The sequence below is a fragment of the Jaculus jaculus genome, chromosome 9 (genome assembly GCF_020740685.1).
Source record: "Jaculus jaculus isolate mJacJac1 chromosome 9, mJacJac1.mat.Y.cur, whole genome shotgun sequence".
Lineage (NCBI taxonomy): Eukaryota > Metazoa > Chordata > Mammalia > Rodentia > Dipodidae > Jaculus > Jaculus jaculus.
Genome location: NC_059110.1, coordinates 71,933,381 through 71,947,402, shown reverse-complemented (window position 1 = coordinate 71,947,402; position 14,022 = coordinate 71,933,381). Strand labels below are relative to the sequence as shown.

Sequence of the window (14,022 nt, the reverse complement as noted above, 5' to 3'; positions counted from 1 at the left end):
TAAGTTCAGGTGTGCAGGGCTTGGAGCTGGAGTGGCCTCCTGCAGCCTGGGGGTCCTTAGCCATGCCTGGAGTCTCAGGCCCCTCTCCTGAAGGCTCCAGCCTGTGCCTGGCAGTGCGTGCCTGACAGAGAGGGAGGGAGGGAGGGGGGAGGGAAGAGAGGGAGGGAGAGGTGGTGAGGTTGAGGGAGGTGGAGGTGGGGGCATGGGGAGGTGGAAGTGGGGGGAGGTGGAAGTGGAGGGAGGTGGAGGCAGGGGAGGGGGAGGGGTTAGAGGGGAGGTGGGGTGGAAGGAAGCAGAGTTGGGGGAGGGAGGGAGAAGCAGAGGGAGGGAGGGGGAGGCGGAGGGGGGAGGTGAGGCAGAGGTGGAGGCAGGTGGAGGGGGCAGAGGTGGAGGAAGGCAGAGGGGAGGGAAGCAGAGGGAGGCAGCGTTGGAGGGGGAGGGAGGTGTGAAGGTGTGGAGGTGGCAAGGGTAGAGGTGGGGGGAAAGGAGTCGTCTGCACAGGAGTGATACTGAGGCTTCTGGGAGTGAATAAGGGAATGTGTAGCGAATAAGAGAATGTGCAGAGGAGGCACTATCCATGAAGACAACCTCTTTGAGTTCTACAATACGAATCCAGTGCCTTTTTGTCTTCTGTACATATATTATGTTGAGGGACCTCTTTGATGGCTGTCTTTTCTGTTTTTTATTTTGGAGCACATACTTTTTTTTTTTTTTAAGAATATGCTTCTTACTTAATTTTATTATTTATTTATTAGAGATAGAGAGAGGGAGGAGCGAGAGAGAGAGAGATTGAGAAAGACAGAATGGGTGTGTCAGGGCTTCTAGCCACTGAAAATGGAACTCCAGATGGGCCACCTTGTGCATCTGGCTTACATGGGACCTGGAGAATTGAACCTGGGTCCTTAGGCTTTGCAAGCAAGTGCCTTAACCACTGAGATATCTCTCCAGCCCTGGAGCACATACTTTTTAATGGGTATATTTTACAAACACACTGGAAGGTCACGCAATGCTGCCTGCACTGGATGCAATCCCGCACCACCTGCCTGCACACTCCTTTGCAATTGGTCCCATCATGGCAGAACCTTTCATCTCGCCTTTATTGTTTACTATGACCCTGAGTTATCTTCAAAATAAAGAAACACCCATCTTTTCTTTGGTATGATTTTCATTATCTAACTATCACAACTGAGTGGACCTTCTTTCTTAGCCCCAGGTTGCCTTCCTTGACTATGGGCATCACCATGTCACCCACACCAGCAGCAGGAAGTCTGTTCAGACATCCCTTGGTCCCCTTCACAGAGATGATATACAGATTTTTGGCTCCAGTATTGTGCACACAATTGATCACAGCTCCTACTGGAAGACCCAGGGAAATCCAGAATTTTCCACAAAAGGACCCATCACAATCTTGCTTTGATATCTTGAAAGCCCAGAAAGAGTCAAAGAAGAAAAAGGCATTTCTGTTATTTTCTTTGCTTAGGCACTCCCAAAGGGTAGGGATGTGTCTAGCACTCTTTGAACAATAGGCATGCTCTTACAGGGCAAAGTTCTTATCCAAGCAAGAGGTGATTTGGCCTGGGCTTGATGAGGAGGTCTGGCCTCAGGCCACACAGCAGGGAGGTAAGGATGAATAGAGAGGAAGGACTCACTGCAGAACCTGCTTTCAAGTCAACACCATTGGCAAAGTCTCAGGAAGTGGTGGAATCCATGTGGGAGACAACCAGAGGACATCCAAGCCAACTTAGCAGGAGCAGGGATTGAATGAGGAAGTGGAGACATAACATGGGATGCGTGCTCCCAGCCGCCTCCCTTCACTTCTATTTTCCTGTCCAGGTGTAAGTTCTGAAACACTTTCTTCATTCCTCATCCAATTTTGCAGGCTTTGGAGCAAGCTTTGCCATGTGCCTTCTCTGTGTTCTGTAGCCTGTTTTGCTGCCACCACTGAGTGGGTACCCTAAACGAACAGAACTGAATCAGCCCTCATTCTGGAGTTTGGTCAGTCCAAGATTAAAGTGCTGACAGCTATGAAAGCCTTTTCACTGCAGAAAGCATCACATGACAGGACAAAAGAAAAGGGTGATAGCCTGGCATGGTGGTGTACCCCTTTAACCCCAGCACTTGAGAGACAGAGGTAAGAGGATCACCGTGAGTTAGAAGCCCCCCTGAGACTGCATAGTGAATTCCAGGTCAGCCTGAGCTAGAGTGAGACCCTGCCTCAAAAAGCCATTAAAAAAAGGGTGGGGGGAGGGTTGAGAGAAATTAAGACAAGGTGGAAGCCACTACAGTGACAGCAGCTTTAGTCCATTCATGAGGGCAGACCTAAACCTCTGGACTTCAGCCTCTTAAAGTATCCACCACCTGGAACCATTGCAATGGCAATTACATTTCAACTTTAATTGCTTTCCTTTTAAATAAAAAGTTTACAATAATTTAATAATTATTTATTTATTTTCAAGCAGAGAGAGAGAGAGAGAAAAAACAGTTGCACCAGGGCCTCTAGCTGCTGCAAATGAATACCAAATACATGCGCCATCTGTGGATCTGACTTTACTTAAATGGGTACTGGGGAATTGAACTCGGGTCCTTGGGCTTTGCAGGCCTTACCCACTAAGCCATCTCTCCAGCCCATCAACTTTAATTTCAAATAAATTTCAATACTGGAAATGACATTTATACTCTTATACCATGTGTAACTTAATGTCTTTCCTTATTACTTATATTATTATATTATCTATATTATTCCTTATTATTTATATATATATTATATATTTCCTTATTATTTCCAAAGAATCAAATGGTAAGCATCTCAAGGACAAACGTGAATCAGCAGCCTGTCCTTCCTGGCCTGTGCTAGAGCCCAAGGGAGGTACACCAACTCCCTGATACCTGAGCCCGGGTTTAAGGGGTGTTCACTAAATGCCCCAACTTCAAAACTTGGCTCACAACATCACAGGGGGGTTGTCCTCGCTACACTTTGTTCAACATACCATGTTCATCATTGAACCAGGAAACCATCTCACTTGCCATGGATAGTCACTTCCTCCATCCCTCGCTACCCAAGACACACAACTGCATCTTTCTTCACTGACTCAGAATTCTTTAAGAAAACCACACCTCATTTGGCCTCCGTACACACATCTCCATCTTTCTTCACTGACTCAGAATTCTCAGAAAACCATGTCTCGGGTATAATGTTGGACCTGACCCTAGAATCTCTGCACTTTCCTGGAGGCAGGCGTACCTAATGTGTCCCAGACACAGATCTGACCACTCTAGTGTCTGTCTCTACCCTTTGGTCTGGTCTGTTAGGTCCATTTCTGACAGTCTTTGCCACCATATCTTCCACTATAAGATGCTTACAATTGTGATTAGAATGTATGTGATCATAAGCAAACACAATGTGTACAACACTTTCAAGTGAAGAAATGCAGTTCATGTTTCTGTGGATGTGCCACTTTAGAACAATAGTTTCCTCTTATTGCATAAAACTACAACCAATTTTTATGTTTCCAGTAAAGGCTTTGCTGTGTCAAGCAAAACATCAAAGAACATGTTCTTGCAATAAAAGGACACAACATTTTGATAACTTTTCCTAGCTCTACCCTATAAAAATGGCCACTTTGGCATTTCAAAGCATCAAGGAATATGACTTCATTCCATTGCCACCAACACTGCTGCACACACACAAAAGAAAAGTTAGCATCTTTGTTCATTCTTTAAATCAACTGGTACTATGCACATGGCAAGTGCCGGGAACTGGGCTGGGCACTGAGAGCTCCAGCTTGCGTGGAGATGCAGTGCCTGGCCCACAGGTCCTCCAGTCCAGCTGGGATGACAGGCCATGGACAGTGTTCCAGGACTGCTGCCAGAGCCAGTGGCATACTCAGCAGTGTTGTGGAGCTTGGGAGGAGGAGGGAACTGAAGCTGAGCTGGCCCTCTCCTTATTCAATTAATTATCAGATCAGGATGCTGTGCTGATTGCTAAGAGAGAAGAGGTTCAAAACAAACATGGTCTATGGCTCCCATGGGATCCAGTAGAAATATCTATTAATAAGAAGATAATATAACTAACTTGTGGAAAGTGCATGAAGGAGGCTGAGGGGCCTAGAAGAGCATAAAAGGAGGAATGAGGGAAGACGTCCCTTTGGAAGAGAAGTGAAAACTGAGATCTGTAAATAAGCAAGAATCTACCACCACCTCACCTTGTCCAAGAAAAAAAGAGAAGAAACAGAGGAAGTGAGAATTTCAGGCCGGGTTCGTGAGTTGAACTGAGCATGACAACATAAAGTGTTAAGTGTCCCATGTAGGTGATAAGAAGGAGATTTGTGGCCAGACCACTTGGGTGCCCTGGTAGGGATTTGGATTGTGATCCTGGGAGCAGTGAGAACTGTTAGTAAGCTTTCCACCTCTGTGACAAAATGCCTAACAGAAGCAACTTAAAGGAAGAAACTTTTATTTTGGTTAATAATTTCAGAAAGCTCAGTCCACCCTGGTGGGAAAGGCATGGTGGGCCAACTCAGTCCATCTTGGTGGATCAGGAAGCAGCAAGCTGGACTACCAGCACTCAGATAGTTTTCTACTTCTTTCATCCCAGCAGAGCTCCCAGTTCTGGGGAACAGTGCCACCCACATTTAGAACAAGTATTTCTTCCTCAGTTAATCCTGTCTGAAAGGCCCTCAAAAGACTCCTCTGAGAGGAACTGGAAATCCAGTCAAGTTGCCAATGGAAGATTAATCATCATAAGAACTACTAAAGGGATTTAATAAGACCAGAGATGATCAGATTCTTCTATTAAAAACATTATTCTGAGGATACAGAGATGGCCCAGACATTAAGGCACTTGCCTACAAAGTCTAAGGACCCTGGTTCAATTCCCCTGTGACCATGTAAAGCCAGGTGCACAAGGTGGCATATGGGTCTGAAGTTCATTTGCAGTATCTAGCGGCCCTGGCATGCCCATTCCCCCCTCCTCTGTCTCTCTCTTCTCTCTTCTCTCTCTCCTAGCAAATAAAATAAAGTAAGTAAAATATTAAAAAAAATAATTACTTGAGTCGGGCATGGTTGCACCTGCTTTTAATTCCAGCACTTGGGAGGCAGAGGGAGGAGGATTGTCATGAGTTCAAGGCCACCCTGAGACTGCATAGTAGATTCCAGGTCAGCCTGGCCTAGAGCAATACCCTTACCTTGGAAAACAAACAAACAAACAAAAAACACTACACTGGCTGCAGTGTGGGAAGTGACCGAAACAGGTACAGTGGGCAGCTATAGGCAGTTAACACCAATCCAACCAACCAAAGTGGTGGCCCTGGGAAGTGAAGCGGATGGGAGTGAGGGATGCTGCAGGGTCAAAGGCTGGTGTCAGCTCTTAGGAACAGACTATAAGCATGTGGAAGGCTTGCTCCTGGATTGTGATGCTGGTCTCTGCCCTTCCAATCCTCTTGCGAGCGAGCGGCCGGCTACACCGAGGGGCTCTCCTAACTAGTGCAGAGGCCAGCTGGGAAATTCTTGCAGCAATGGGAATTTTAATGAAGGAATAAGTGTGTGCAGGAAGAATTAACCGGTCTTTCTGGGAAGACCGGACGGGACAGTGAAGGACAGCAAGCGCCTTGGCTCTGGTCCTGGGCGCGAGAGCAGGAGCGCCATCTGGACGTCAGAAGGAAAAGGAGGCCTTGCGCTTCCGAGCCGCCCAGCCTGCAGCGCGGGGTAAATGGGCAGAAAGTCCCGCGGGCTTGAGACCTTGAGACCGGGCGCTGCGCGCTTACGCCGGGGACCGCCCGCGCGGGGTCGGGAGGAAGACAGGCCAGCTCCTGGCCCCGCACTGGCTGCCAGTCCGGCCGCATTCTCAGGGCTTAAGGTGTGCCAGGAACTCTTGCATATTTTGAATTCTTGAACTGAAGGAGGTTTCTTCTCTACCTTGACTCGGACAGTAAAACTCCTGGCACGCGGTTTACCCAGGGCAGTGGGCACCTGAGATTCCCAGGGAAGGCTCTGAAGTCGATAACCAGAAAAGTAACAGTGCTGGGGACAGAAGCAAGGGATGTTGACACTGAGTACACTTCTTTGTTACATTTTGCTTCCGTTACTATTTAAAGTGATGGGGTTCTATGACATTTTCATACGTGTGTAGATCATCATACTTTTGCACAGAGTCATATGCTCCCATAACCATCTCTTGTCCCCCACACCTTCCAGGCAGATACCCGGTCAAATAGTGCTTTTCCACTTTCTTATCTCCTTGTTTGTGATTTGTTTTTGTTGTTGTTTTGTTTTCAGGCAGGATCTCACTCGAATCCAGACTGACCTGAAACTCACTCTGTAGGCTAGTGATCGGCCTACCGCAGCCTCACTGCTGGGGTGCATACTTTAACCCCAGCACTTGGTGGCCAGGTAGAAGAATCGCTGTGAGTTCAAGCTAACCTGAGACTGCATAATGAATTCCAAGTCACCCTGTACTAGAGTGAGACCCTACCTCGGAAAACCGAAAAAGGAAAAAGAAAAAAAAGCATAGTCATCATGCCCAGTTGTAACTGACTTAATTTTTTTTTTTTTTTTTTTAGGTTTATTGCAAGCAAAGAGAGACAGACAGAGAGAATGGGCACACCAGGGGCTCCAGCTGAAAAAAAAATCCATACCAGGAATAGATGGTAAGACCCTGTTGGTGAAAACTCCACATGCTTGGGTTGGAAGGTCACTGAGAAATTCTGCTGGAGCTGAGCTGAAAACCTCCTCCATGTAGACCAGCTGATAGAAAGCTGGAAAAAGCTATGCTGCATGCAGCTGCAGGGGAGAGAGAGAAATCACCAGTGGAGATTAACAACAGTGGACACTGCAAGCCTTAAGTTTGGCAAACCAAAGGCATGTCTGATATGGGGAAAACCAATTGCTCTCTAATTGGACTGGAAGCCCACTCCACAGGAAGGAATACATGCCTGATACTGAAAACCTATAATAGGGGAATTCATGAGTCCTAGGGGTGTAATGCCTGCTGGTGTCTGGCTAAATACATATATTATGCTCACCAAACTGCCTGGTAAGCACTTCTCTTAATGTTCATACCCATATACTAATGCTACTCTCACTTTTGGTTAGAGAAGCTTCACTTTTCAGATCACAGCGACCTCTGGGATGACTCAGAAAGCACCATAGTGCTGAGAAGAAGTGACAGAGGAGTGCTCAGCACTGAAATATCTCTATCACACCTTCCAAGGCTCAGGGTCCATTGCAAAAGAGGAGGCAGAAAGAATGTAAGAGCCAAAGGAAGGATAGAACTCCTTACAATGCACTCTTCCAGACACGAAATGGCCTGGATATCTATGACCTTGCAGTGCCTGGTACTACCTATATAAGACCATCATCATAGTAGGAGAAAAGGATGATGACATCCAAATAAAAGAGAAACTCATTAAGAGGGGGAGAGGATATGATGGAAAGTGGAATTGTGAAGGAGAAAGCAGAGGGGGGAGGGAATTATCATGGTTTATTGTCTATAATTATGGAAGTTGTTAAAAAAAGGGGGGGGCTGGAGAGATGGCTTAGCGGTTAAGCGCTTGCCTGTGAAGCCTAAGGACCCCGGTCCGAGGCTCAGTTCCCCAGGTCCCATGTTAGCCAGATGCACAAGGGGGCGCACACGTCTGGAGTTCGTTTGCAGAGGCTGGAAGCCCTGGCGTGCCCATTCTCTCTCTCTCCCTCTATCTGTCTTTCTCTCTGTCTGTCGCTCTCAAATAAATAAATAAATAATTTTAAAAATTGGAAAAAAAAAAAAAGGCAGCTCCAGGGCTGGAGAGATGGCTTAGCAGTTAGGGTGTTTGCCTGCAAAGCCAAAGGATCCTTGTTCAATTCTCCAGGACCCACATAAGCCAGATACACAAGGTGGTGCATGTATCTGGAGCTCATTTACAGTGGCTAGAGGCCTCGGCGTGCCCATTCTCTCCCTCCCTCCCTCTCTCTCAAATAAATAAAATATACTTAAAAAAGAAACTCCAGGGCTGGCAAGATGGCTTAGCGGTTAAGCACTTGCCTGTGAAGCCTAAGAACCCTGGTTCGAGGCCTGATTTTCCAGGACCCACATTAGCCAGTTGCACAAGGGGGCGCACGTGTCTGGAGTTCACTTGCAGTGGCTGGAGGCCCTGGTGCGCCCATTCTCTCTCTCTCTCTATCTGCCTCTTTCTCTCTGTCTGTCACTCTCAAATAAATCAATAAAAATGAACAATAACAATAAAAAAAAACTCCAGATGCATGCACCACTTTGTGCATCTGCCTTTATGTGGGTATTGGGAATCAAACCTAGGTCATTAGGCTTTGAATGCAAGATCCTTAACCACTGAGCTCTCTTTCCAGTCTCCATATCTGATATTTTAAAATCTAAATTTTGGCTGGGAACGGTGGTATACGCCATTAGTCCCAGCACTTGGTAGGCATAGGTAGGAGGATCTTTGTGAGTTTGAGGTCAGTCTGGAGCTACAGATTTTTAGGTCAGCCTGGGATAGAGTGAGACCCTACCTAAAACAATTAATAAATAAAATAAAATAACTCTAAATTTTGCACATAAGAGAAAACATGATATTTGTCTTTCTGAGTCTGGCTTATTTTTGCTTAACATGATGATCTCCATTTTCATTCTTTCTAAAAAATTATTTATTTATTTATTTGCAAGTAGAGAGAGAGAGAGAGAGAGAATGAGGGAGAGGACCAGAGCTTCTAACCACTGCAAACTCCAGATGCATGTGCTACTGGCTTTATGTGGGCACTGGGGAATTGAAATTGGGTCGTTAGGCTTTGCAGGCAAGTGCCTTAACCACTGAGGAATCTCTCCAATCCTCCATCTATTTTTCTATAAATGATATTTCATTCTGTTTTGACTGAACAAAACTCCAATATGTATGCATACCTTTTTTTTTTTCTGAGGTAGGGTCTCATGCTAGCTCAGGCTGACCTGGAATTCACTATGTAGTCTCAGGGTGGCCTCAAACTCTCAGCAGTCCTCCTACCTCTGCCTCCCTAATGCTGGGATTAAAGGCGTGCGCCACCACACCCAGCTGATGATGTATACTTAGGCTGATTCCATATCTGGGCTTGTGTTACAATAAGCATGGGTATGCAAGTAATTGTAGCATGACTTAGATTTCTTTGGGTATATACCAAGGAGTGGTAACTAAGGATCATATTAGTTCTACTTTCAACTGTTGAAGAACATCCATACTGTTTTCCATACTGGCTGCACTAATTTACATTCCTACCAGCAGTGTATAAGGGTTCTCCCCAACACACACACACACACACACTCTTCATTAGCATGTGTAGTTATTTAATTTCTTCCTTCTTTCCTTTCTTCCTGTCTGTTCTGCTCCTTCTCCATCTCCTCATTCTTTGGAGTCAGGGTCTCATGTATCCTATGCTTGCCTCAAACTTACTGTTTACCTGAGAATATTCTTAAACTTCTGATCCTCCTGCTTCTACCGTGTGTGTGTGTGTGTGTGTGTGTGTGTGTGTGTGTGTGTGTGTTTCTTAATAAGATTTTAATTAGCTTGAAGAGGGAGCATTCTGCTATATCTACGAGGACAAAAATTGATTAAAAAACATAATTATCACTATTACTAAAACAACTTATGGAGGCTGCTCAGATCAGGGTGTCATAACTACTCCAGAAATGATGAATCAAATTTATTTTCCCTGAGTTTTGGAGACTCCAAGTCTAAGAACAGGTTAGACAGGGATGGGCTCTGGCCATGCTATCAACAGTAGCTTCTGGCACTGGTGTCATCCTGTGGCTAAGAGAAGCAGTTTGCAGGTTTCTTGTTCAAGAACAATGCATCAGGAGTGCCACTGTCATGACCTCATCTATTCCTAAAGACCTCCCACATCCCATCTCCAAATATCATCCCCTGGGGCTTGGAGTTTCAAAAGATGAATTTGGGGTGAATTTGCTTTACCATAACATGCAATACTACTTTATCATATCTCTCTTGTTAATTTCAAAATCTTCCCCCCCCCCCCCCCCCGAGGTAGGATCTCACGTCTTGAACTCACAGTGATCCTCCTAACTCTGCCTCCCTAGTGCTGGGATTAAAGGCATGTGCCACCACGCCCAGCTTAAAATCTTTTTTTTTTTTTTTCCTTAGTTGATATATTTTATTTCATAGGGCATGTTTAAGCTTACAGAAAAGACTAAATAGAAAGTAGGGCATTCCCATATATGATCCTTATATCTCCTCCATTAATATCTTGCACCGGTGTGGTACATTTGTTACAAGTGACCAGCTAATATGAATATATTATTATTAACTGAAGTCTATATTTTATTGGGATTCATTTCTACAGGTTTTGCCAAATGCATAATGACTGTTTTAATTTTTATCCAGCATAAAAACCAATTTAATATTTTAGTAGAATGAACAGATAAGAAGCCAACATAATTTTTAAAAATCAATTTGTGTAATAAAATTATTTAAATTATGTGAATTGGTGCTATTTTATTTAATAAGATTTTAATTTTATGTTTGTGATTATTATTAACAACATATTTCATGTGGATACATCATGTGTTGGTACCCTCTTTTCCCTCGTCCCTGCCCCCATTCTGTTGGGGACCTCCTCAGTGGGGTCGGCTTCTACCTTTTAAGTGCTGGGATTATAGCCTTGTGCCATTGTGCCCAGTTTATTCAGTGCTGGTAATCTAACTCAGAGCTTTGTGCATGCCAGCTGAGCTCCATCCCCTTCCTTCCTTCCTTTCTTCTTCCTTCCCTCCCTCCCTTCTCTCTCTCTCTTTCCACCATTGGGCCATCTTTGTAGTCCCTTTTTAGCTATTTTTTAAACCTTATTGACAACATCCATACATAATGTATCCTGATCATAATCCCCTCCCACCACCTTCCTTTGTCTCCCCTCACCAATCCCCCTTCATTGAACCCCTTCTTTCCAACTGGCCCCTATTCTATGTTGATAATCATTTTTGTCCCTTATATTATGCAGGTCTTCTGCAGATAGCATCAGCCACGGTGAGGTTATGAATGTAATGGCCACTTTTTGTCTGCAAAACAGCATTCTAAAGCGCTCCTCCCCTTCCTTTGGCTTTTACATTCTTTCTTCCACCTCTTCTGATCCCTGAGCCTTGGAGGGTATAATAGAGATGCCTCACTTTATGCTTATCACTCGACTGTCACTTCTTCTCAGCACTGTGATGGGGTTTGAGTTTCCCTAGAGGTCACCGCCATCTGAAAAGAGAAGCTTCCTTACCCAGCTTTCCTGAAGGCCGCCATTCTGATCAGGATGAGACAGAATCTCAGTGTAGACTGGCATTTCCAACATGTCTTTCTACTACACTCACTGACTGGGGTGTGTCTTCTTCTGAGAACTGTCTGCTGAATTCATCTGCCCATTTGTTGAATGGATGAGTTGGGGTTTTTGTTTGTTTGTTTGTTTGTTCTTCTTTAATATATATAATTTGGTTTTTCAAGATAGGGTCTCACTGTAGCCCAGGATGACCTGGAATTTACTCTGTAGTCTCAAGGTGGCCTTGAACTCACTGCAATCCTCCTACCTTGGCCTCCCATGTTCTGGGATTAAAGGTGTGCACCACCATGCTTAGCTTTGTTTTTTTTTTTTTTTCTTTCTTCTTTCTTTCTTTCCTTCTTTTTTAATTTTCTGAAAGGTACTGTCTCTATTTTACAAAATAACTAAGATTCTTGACCAAGATCACAGGCATGGCTAAACAGTCTTGACCTTGGGTATGTTTGACTCCTATTTCCCCTCCATTGCACAAGACTCTTATTACTCTGAGGAACCTTGGAGTCCAAGAGGCATAGAGCTCTTGAGTCATCTGGTACAAACATCCTCTAAACATCCTCTCCCTCAACTCATCAAACAGCTCAGGCTGACCTAGAACTCACTAAATAGCCAAGGCTGACCCTGAACTTATGAGCCACCTACCTTTACCTATATCTTGAAGTGGATTTTTTTTCCTGATTTTTCAAGGTAGGGTCTCACTCTAGCCCAGAATGACCTAGAATTCACTACATAGTCTCAGCGTAGTCTCAGGGTGGCCTTGAACTCATGGCGCTCCTCCTACCTCTGTCCCTCTAGTGGTGGAATTAAAGGCTTGCGCCACCAACACCCGGCTTGAAGTGTTTTTCTCTAGTAGTTTCAAAGGTTCAGGTCTTACATCAAGACTTTTGATCTAGGTGATTTTCATATAGGAAGAGAGATAGGATTATAGTCTCATTCTTCTACATATGGATACCTAATTTACCCAGTGCTATTTGTTGAATAAGCTGTAAAACATTTCTTTCTCCTGCATCTGTAATGGACTGGGACTCCTAACATGACTATTGACATAGATGGCTTTAGGTATATAAAACCTTATTATACCTTCCCTTCCCTCAGTGGGAGACAAGGCCAAGGAGGGGGCTGGAGAGATTGCTCAGTGGTTAAAGGCACTTACTTGTAAAGCCTGATGGCCTGGGTTTGGTTTCCCAGAACCCACGCAAAACTAGACCCACAAAATGACACATGCATCTGGAGTTCACTTGCAGTGGCAGGAGACCATGGTCATTGCCCATTCTCTCCCTCTCACTCTCATCCTCTCTCTCTCTCTCTCTAATAAACATATTAATTAATTTTTTTTAAGACTAAGGAAGATTGTTATTTCATCAAGGCACAAGAGCACATTTTCCCTTATGAAAATAAATACTTGAAAGTCAAGGGTTGGGCTGAAAAGATAGCCCAGTGGTTTAAGGCGCTTGTTTGCAAAGCCTTCAGACACCAGTTCAACTTTGGGTTCAACTCCCGAGTACCCATATAAAGCCAGATACACAAAGTGTCATGTGCATCTGAGGTTAGTTTGCAGTAGCAAAAGGCCTTGGCACACCCATTCTTTCTCTATTTCTCCCTCTCTCTCTCTCTTTCTTTCTCTCAAATACATATGGGGGTGGGGGAGAAAGTCAAGGGTGTAGAACCATTCAAGTTTAAAAAATGGAATAAGTATTTGTCAGGATGCAGAGAAATTGTACACTGCTGAGTGAAAAGAAAAATAATATGGCCACCATGGGAAGCAGTTTGGCAGTTTCTCAGGAAGTTGAACATGGAGCTATCAAATGATCTAGAAATTCCACTGTTACCTTGGTCTACCATAATAAAATATCATAAACTGAGCGTCTAGCCAGGTGCAGTGGTGCACGCCTTTAATCCCAACACTTGGGATGCCAAGGCAGGAGGATCGCTGTGAGTTCAAGGCCAGCCCAAGACTACATAATGAATTCCAGGCCAGCCTGGGCTAGAGCAAGACGCTACCTTGAAAAAAACCAAAATAAAGAAACTGGGCATCCAGACAGCATGTGTGTTCTTCTCACAGCTCTCGGGGTTGGGAGTACGAGAGCAAGGGATGAGCGGATTTGGTGTTGCATGAAAGCTGCTTCTGGATGCCGAGACAGCTTCGTTCGTGCTGTCCTCATGCTGGCTCTGTTATGACTCTCACAGGGCGCTAGTCCATTCACGACGGCTTCACCTCAACGACCTCCCCTAACCCTACCTACCTTTCGAAGACTATTGCCCAGTACATTAGAAGGGAGGATTTCAGCATGTGGATCTTGAGGCCATAAACACTTAGTTCATAATGCACACCTTGGTATATATTCAAAATAATTGAAAGCAGAAACCCAAACCAATAATTATACACTAATATTCATAGTAGCATCACTCACAATAGCCAATAGGTGAAAGCAGTCCAAGAGTCTGTCAACAGTTGAATAGATAAAAATATTGTAGTAGGTTGGAGGGCTGGCTCGGAAGATAAGTGCACTTCCTACGCAAGCACAAGAGCCTGAGGGTGCCTGAAACTGCCCGAGTTTGAGTCTGCAGATCCCACATAAACAGCTCGGTATGGACACACATGCCTGTAATGCCAGACCCACAAAGGAGAGGAAAGAACAGGGAATATCCCAGGTTCATAAAAAACAGCAAGCTCTGATATCAATGAGAGACCCTTAGCAGATGTAGTGGTGTGAACCTGGAATCCCAGCACTCGGGAGG

The 14,022-nt window shown here is 44.8% G+C and overlaps 1 pseudogene; it reads right to left on the bottom strand.

The window, feature by feature from the left end:
• Positions 1-999: 999 nt before the first annotated feature.
• On the bottom strand, positions 1,000-5,840 carry LOC101594301 (annotated as a pseudogene).
• Positions 5,841-14,022: the final 8,182 nt, after the last annotated feature.